Consider the following 6,921-nt stretch of genomic DNA (forward strand, 5'->3'; position numbering starts at 1 on the left):
CACCCAGCACACACACTTTTTGCCCCACTCCCCTCAGGAAGGAGGTTAAGGAGCATTAAGTGTAGAACCACTAGACTGAGGAACAGCTTCTACCCTGAGGCTGTTAGACTCATGAATCTCTAACTAGAATAATCACTGTGAAAAACCATATCATGTTGCTGCTGATCTGTTTCATGTTGCTGCTGATCTGTTTCAATGTTGATGTGTTCATGCGTGCACATCTGCTCACAGACTCATGTTCATGTTTGTGCTGATGTTCAATGTTTTATGTTATGAGTGCTTAGTGTATATTTAGTTGATGTTTTTCTTAGTTCATATCTTAGATGTTATTACTGTTTTTCTTATACATTTTATTGTTGGATGTAACTGGGACCTTGTGTACATAATTTCGCTCCACCACATGTACCACATGAGGTGCGAATGACAATAAAGAAACTCTGACTCTGACTCTAACCTGATTCAAGATGAATGCCAACTCTACTCAATCTTAGCAAACACAAAAAGCATCCAGTGTCAGTCAGTTGTACAGACACTGAAGTAAAATGTCTTGTGGTAGTAGCTAAGAGTCGTTTTCAACACATATTCTGAGCTTTAACAGAAAATACAAATTTCTTACATACAAAGCTCAACAACTTAGCTCTATCTTACATTACAGATCTTATTGTTCCATATTTTCCTAACAGAGCACTTTGTGCTCAGTGTGCAGGTTTACTTGTGGTTCCTAGAGTTTCCAAAAGCAGAAGGGGAGGCAGAGCTTTCAGTTATCAGGCTCCTCTCTTGTGGAATCCACTGTCCAATTTCTGTCCATGAGGCTGACACATTGTCTACATTTAAAACTGGGCTTAAAACTATCCTTTATGATAAATCCTATAATTAGGGTTGTCTTGGGTTTCCTGAGCTTTCCCTTAGTTATGCTGCTATACAGTAGGCTTAGACTGCTGGAGGACAAACTGACCACATTTCTTCGCTCTGCTTCTGTCTTTACTTACTCTACCTGTTTTGGATTTGCAATTATTTATATCCTTAACAAGTGTTTTTTGTCTATCTTCTTAATAGATGGTACACTTGGACCTGCCATTCTGTGTTTGTTTGTTTCTACTTCCTGTCCTCTCAAACCCAACCGGTCGAAGCAGGTGGCCACATGTCCTGAGCCTTGTTCTGCTGGAAGTTTCTTCAAGTTAAAAAGGAGTTATGCCTTTCCACTGTCTCCTTTGTGCTTGCTCAGGATGGGAGACTGTGATGAAGTGAAGATTCAATGTGTCTGCTGGCTTCCTTAGATAGATAACTTTTACTAATTGACTTTTTTATGCAACAATGGAGCCAACCTAAAAAAAATGTTCTAAATATGTAAAACCAGAAGTTTCTGTAATAGTGACAGACAGGCAGAGAAGAACAAACACAGAGCAGGAAGAAAACTAATCTGAATGTCTACACTCAGGACCTGGACAGAGCTGACACAACAACCACCATGGTGAAAGGGAGACCAAGTAACACACAAGAAAATGGCAGAAGGAATAATTACCCCGCTCACAAGTGATGACTGAGGAGGGGAGGAAAGAGCAATAAACAAAAAGGACAAAATGACAACAGAAGGGAAAAGAAAGGGAGAAATAAATTAAGACAAAGAAAAAATATTACATAGAGAAAAAACCTTTCGAAAGTCTGTGTTTTTGTCTTGTAAATGGAAAATCTGTACAGTTGAATAAAACAAAATAAAAGCCGTTGATTTAATAAACCCTTTATTATTTGGGGTTTTGGTAATCTGGAGAGAATTATGTATTTAAAATCCTCCTATGTTGTAATTTGTTTGACAACATAATGTTATTATAGGTGCAATAATAACATGGGCAAAAAAACATTTTTTAAAAACAAATTTTCTCTAGAATGAAAAAATTACTTTCTTATGTATGGACAGAAACATTCCATGGAATTAGCACCAAATATTTGGTATGGCAGAGCAGTGGTTAGAGCTGTTGACAGTAAAAAGGATGCAGGTTCACCTCCCTGCTGAGGCCTTTCTGTATGGAAATAGCATATTCTGTCTGTGCATGTTTGGGTTTTCTCCAGGCACTCATTTCCTCACTTCTTGCACGATGACTGCTGGAGATAGACACTAACACCCCTAACACTAACACAACATTTTACCCTTCATTATACAACCTTAGCTTGACCCAGCAGCCCCAAGATTTAACCATTGACCTACCGCCGTCCCCATGCAATAATATTGAAAGAGGCCAAACAATTGTTCTTGTGGTGACTAGTAAAGTACAATATACGGCATAAGAAAAAAGTAGGGTGCAGTACAAGAGAATAAACAAGACCAAGGCCCCTTTCACACTGTATGATGACATACACAACCAGTTAAAAATGTGGGAAACTTTCTAAAAGTACAACAAAGTTAAGTCAGGTCCTCTGGATGGTTTCTTTTTGTTGAAACGTTTCGTCTTTCATCCAAAAGACTTCTTCAGTCTGAGGAGCCACAACAAACTCAGTCTCATAAATAGCACCTTCACATAGTGGGTCAACCAGTTTGATAGTGCTAAGATGGTTTCTGTAGTACGCCCTCTCCCCCGCCGACGGTCCTCCCTGTGTCAGAACCTGACTTAACTTTGTTGGATATTTTACCTGGATTACTGAGCAAGAACTTTGATGTTCTGAAGTCTTTTGGATGAAGGACAAAATGTTTCAACAAAAAGAAACCGTCCAGAGGAACCAACTTAACTTTGTTGGATTATTGAGCATGAACTTTGATGTCTTCTAAAAGTAAATACAATTTTCTCTCTTAGTACTGGCCAAATAGGTTTATCCAGACATTTCATATTTACTGAGACACTCTACAGCACTTTAACCTTGCCCTATATGTCAGCATAAAAATCACCTTGTCGCAATCTGTGGAATTGCCCTGGTTATGCACAATATCTAATCAATATCAATATCTAATCTGCAGCTACAGTATGTGCTCACAGGATATTATTACCTGCAGTGTTCCCTCAGTGAGGACTGAACTAGGCAAAAGGACCTTCTCCTACTCTGCTCCTGTTTCCTGGAATATTTTGCAAAAAGACCTAAAGCTCTCGACCTTGACCTCTCTAAGTGGCTTTAAACATCTGTTAATTTCCTGGCAAAAACCAATGCAGACATGTTCCTGTTTTTATTTTTCTACATCGCTTTACAACCTAGCTGATTTTTTTTGTTTGTTTCGTATTTTAATACCAATTTCTTTTATTTTTTTCTTCTCAATTTGTATGATTGTCTATTGTCGTCTTTGTTGTCCACTGTTGTCATCACTTTCTGTTAAAATTCAGGTCTCTCTTGTAAATGAGTCCCCGAGGCTCAATAGGATTAACCTGTATAAATAAAGGTTGAATGATAAATTAAACTCTAACACATCCAGTGTTGTATAAAGTACCTTAAAGTGATACTTCAGTGAAAGTACAAGCATCTTACCATAAAATCACTTTGATATAAGTTAAAGTCTCCTTTAAAATTATTACTTAAGTAAAAGTTTTAAAGTATCGGACATTTAATGTACTTAAGTATCAAAACGAAATTTATCTTCTAAAATGTACTTAAAGTAAGAGTATTAAGTAAAAATAAATGGTTAGAATTTCCAAAACAACATTTATTGGGTGTAATATCCAGTGACAAAAACTGGGAAAGTTTGAACTGAACAATGAAAGATTGATCTTTAAATAGTCTGATTCTAATGATTGATTCAACCTTTATTAACCTTTATTAACAAAGCTGTTAGAAAGCTCACATTGTTGTGTAGTTGGCTTGTTTACTGAGATAGGTTCTGTCTGGTTATGGCTTGTTTCTTTCTGACTAATTAATAATATAGGGTCTAAAAAAGTTAAGTCAGGTCCTCTGGACCAGAGGACCTGACTTAACTTTTTTAGATTTTTCTACCTGGATTATTGAGCATGCATCAGAATAATATAGGATATATTATAGGATAATATAATACCATAGGAACTAATAGTTCCTATGCTTTTGAAACAGTTCATGTCCTGGAGAACACCAAACTTCTTTAGCAGCTACTGTCATTTTCACACCTATCAGGAATGTGTCTCCACTGTGAGTCAACAAAGCTCTATTGTAACGATCGATATCTGCATCTAGCTTGTTCAAGGGAGCTGCAGGTTTCACACAAGCTGCGGGGGAGAGACTGGGTTTGTGATTGAGAGAGAAGTGGCCGCATGAAGTCACAAGCTATGTTTACATGCGCAGAATTCTTTGACCGGATTGAAATGTGTTCTGTTTGAATAATTCAAATGTATTGTTTACATGGGCACAATCTGTTCATGACGAGCGTTTACATGCAGCGGGCTTTGTTCTGAACAGCAGTATTGACATGCGCAGGGTGGTAAACTCTCCTTAAAAAAAACACAGAAGAAGTTCTACTTCCGGGGTGAACGTAAACAAACCAGAGCACCCAAAATGGACCCGCGACAGGTTTTAATGATGGTGGAGACATTACTGCCCTCCCTGACTGAGCTACAGGTAATACAGATCATTTTGAGCTCTTTCCAAGTTTCTAGTAGAAATGTTGTGTCGCTCACCGACCAGTTTTGCTCCCGACATGCTAATATTATTAGCATTAGCCAGGCGGAAATGGCAAAGTCGCACATGCGTAGTCAGGTCAGTTTTTCACGATCAGATAAAAACGAACAGATCAAGCGTTTACATGCACACCGATAGGGTTACGGATCAGTGTAAACCACCCGTTTCGTTCTGATCACAAATTATATCGGATCGCGCCGAATACACAAAAAAATAACCCGAATGGAGTGTTTACATGACACACTTTTATTCCGACCGGCCATTTGATCCGGTTACTTATGTCCATGTAAACATACCAACAGACTGAGAACAAACAGGGTTTGCCCAATCAGATTTCTTCCAGTTTTAGTTTGTAGTAACTAGTAACTAAGATGGTTGAGGGAAATGTATTGAAGTAAAAGTACACATTTTATTGAGGAAATGTAGTAAAGAAAAAGTGAAAGTCACTAGAAATGTAAATAACAAAGTAAAAATATGTCAACATTCTACTTAAGTACAGTAACAAAGTATTTCTACTTTGTTACTGTAAGGATGGCACCTTTTGCTGTTTCTGTTTGTGTCTGTGTTTCCCTAGTGTTTCCTCGTCAGTTTAATTGTTGCCACCTTTGTCTCACACCTGCTGTTTGTAATCACGTCTTGTCTTGTCCTTGTATATAAACCTCCTGTCCTGTGTTGTTCCTTTGTCGGGTCGTATTCGTTTGGGTCTTCATGTTTCCTGCGTCTTGTGAGTTTCTCCCTGAGCTTCCTGAGTCCATGTAAGTTTTGCTGCCACGTCAGCTTATTGTTTTGTTACCTTTTTATTTATCATTAAACATATCTATTTTTGTAATCTGCCGAGTTGAGTCCTGTCTGCACAACTGGGTTCGTTCCTGTCCAGCTGATCCTGACATTACGACCCGACCATATATCAGAACCCAGCGGGCAGGATTCTCTCGGCAGCTCACCTTTTTTCTTTTTTCTTCCCTCCGAGCCTCCCGTGATGAGCAGATCCACAATCCGGTGCGGCGGGTTCTGGACGAGGCCCGTCCGCTCTCAGGGACGTTATGACCAGGAAGTAGAAATCCTGTCCTCTCCACTCCTGGTCCTCGAGGAGGACAGAGCTTGGTACCGGGGAGGTCACTGCACCGCTGTTTCAGAGTCCGCCTCGCCCGGCTACTCGGGATGGACGTCGGGGGAGGACGAAGAGCTCGAAGAGGAGTTTGGTTTTGTTCCGGTCCCTCGACGCACCCGACGCCGCCGGGGAGGTAAGAAGCGGTCCCGAGGGCAGCCCGCGGCGACCGGGCCGGATTCGTCGGCTGAGCAGAATTGTAGAGTTGGTTCTGGTGTTTCTGTGGGAGCCGGATCCGCCGCCTCACCTCTCAGGTTTTCGGTGGGGGCGAGGTCCGACGTCCCGCGGGGGCTCCGGTCCATTTCTGCTCGGTTCGGCGGGTCCGGTCCGGTTGACGTTACAGGGGCGGATTCCGTGGCCTCACCCTCCAGGTTCTTGGTGGGGGCGGAGTCCGGCCTCTCGCCGTCACATCGCGCCGCGGCTGTCCAACCCGGCCAGTCCGTACCTATGGGGCATGCTACAAGTGACCCGGTGGGGGCGACACCTGACTCTACACCCTCACTTACAGACACTTGCCCATCAGTCACATATTCACCCCAGGTTCTTGCATTCATAAACCAGTCTTTATTAGATTCATTTACTAAAGCTACTAATAACCCGGACTGCTCAAAAATTATATTTTCTTTAATGGAGAAATTTTTGCTTTCATGGCCCGGTCTCGTTCAGCTCCCGGAGTACAATAAAATATTAATAGTAACTAGGAAACTCATCACACCCTCACATAGAGACATTTTTCCATCAGTCGAATATTCACCCCATGAATTATCTCAGATAAACCACACTCTGCAAAGCCTTTTTTGTTCCGCTGAAAATAACCCGGACTGTCTAGATTTTGTGCTCACCCTTGCCGAAAAGTTTTTATTGTCCCAACCCGGTTTGGTCCAGCGTCCTGAATATCAGCAGCTCCTTGCTGAACTCAGAACTGTGAAGGTCGAACGTGACTCTGGCTCGGCACCAGCATCAGGGAACCCTGCCTCTGTGGAGCCGCCGTCCACGCTGCACGCAGCCCCCGAAGTTGACCCATCTGCTGAGGTCCTTGCTCCGCTCACTGGGGTTTTCGCTGAGGTTCTCGCCGCTGTTCCGCCTGCTGAGTGCCTAGCCGATGGTGCACCTGCTCCTGTCGCCTCAGAGGACTCAGCACCAGTTTCTGTTTTCCGTCGCCGCCGCCGCCGCAGAAGATCAGTTCCTACCGCCGCCGCAGAAGAGTCAGTTCCTGCCGCCGCCGCAGAGGAGTCAGTTCCTGCCGCCGC

The 6,921-nt window shown here is 42.2% G+C and overlaps 1 protein-coding gene across 1 annotated transcript in view; it reads left to right on the forward strand.

Moving 5' to 3' along the window:
- ryr2a (ryanodine receptor 2a (cardiac)) overlaps positions 1 to 6,921 on the forward strand; it is a 554,599-nt gene that overhangs the window by 405,576 nt on the left and 142,102 nt on the right. The window lies entirely within an intron of this gene.

This window comes from Nematolebias whitei, chromosome 17 (assembly GCF_014905685.2).
Source record: "Nematolebias whitei isolate Nwh7 chromosome 17, NemWhi1, whole genome shotgun sequence".
Taxonomy (NCBI): domain Eukaryota; kingdom Metazoa; phylum Chordata; class Actinopteri; order Cyprinodontiformes; family Rivulidae; genus Nematolebias; species Nematolebias whitei.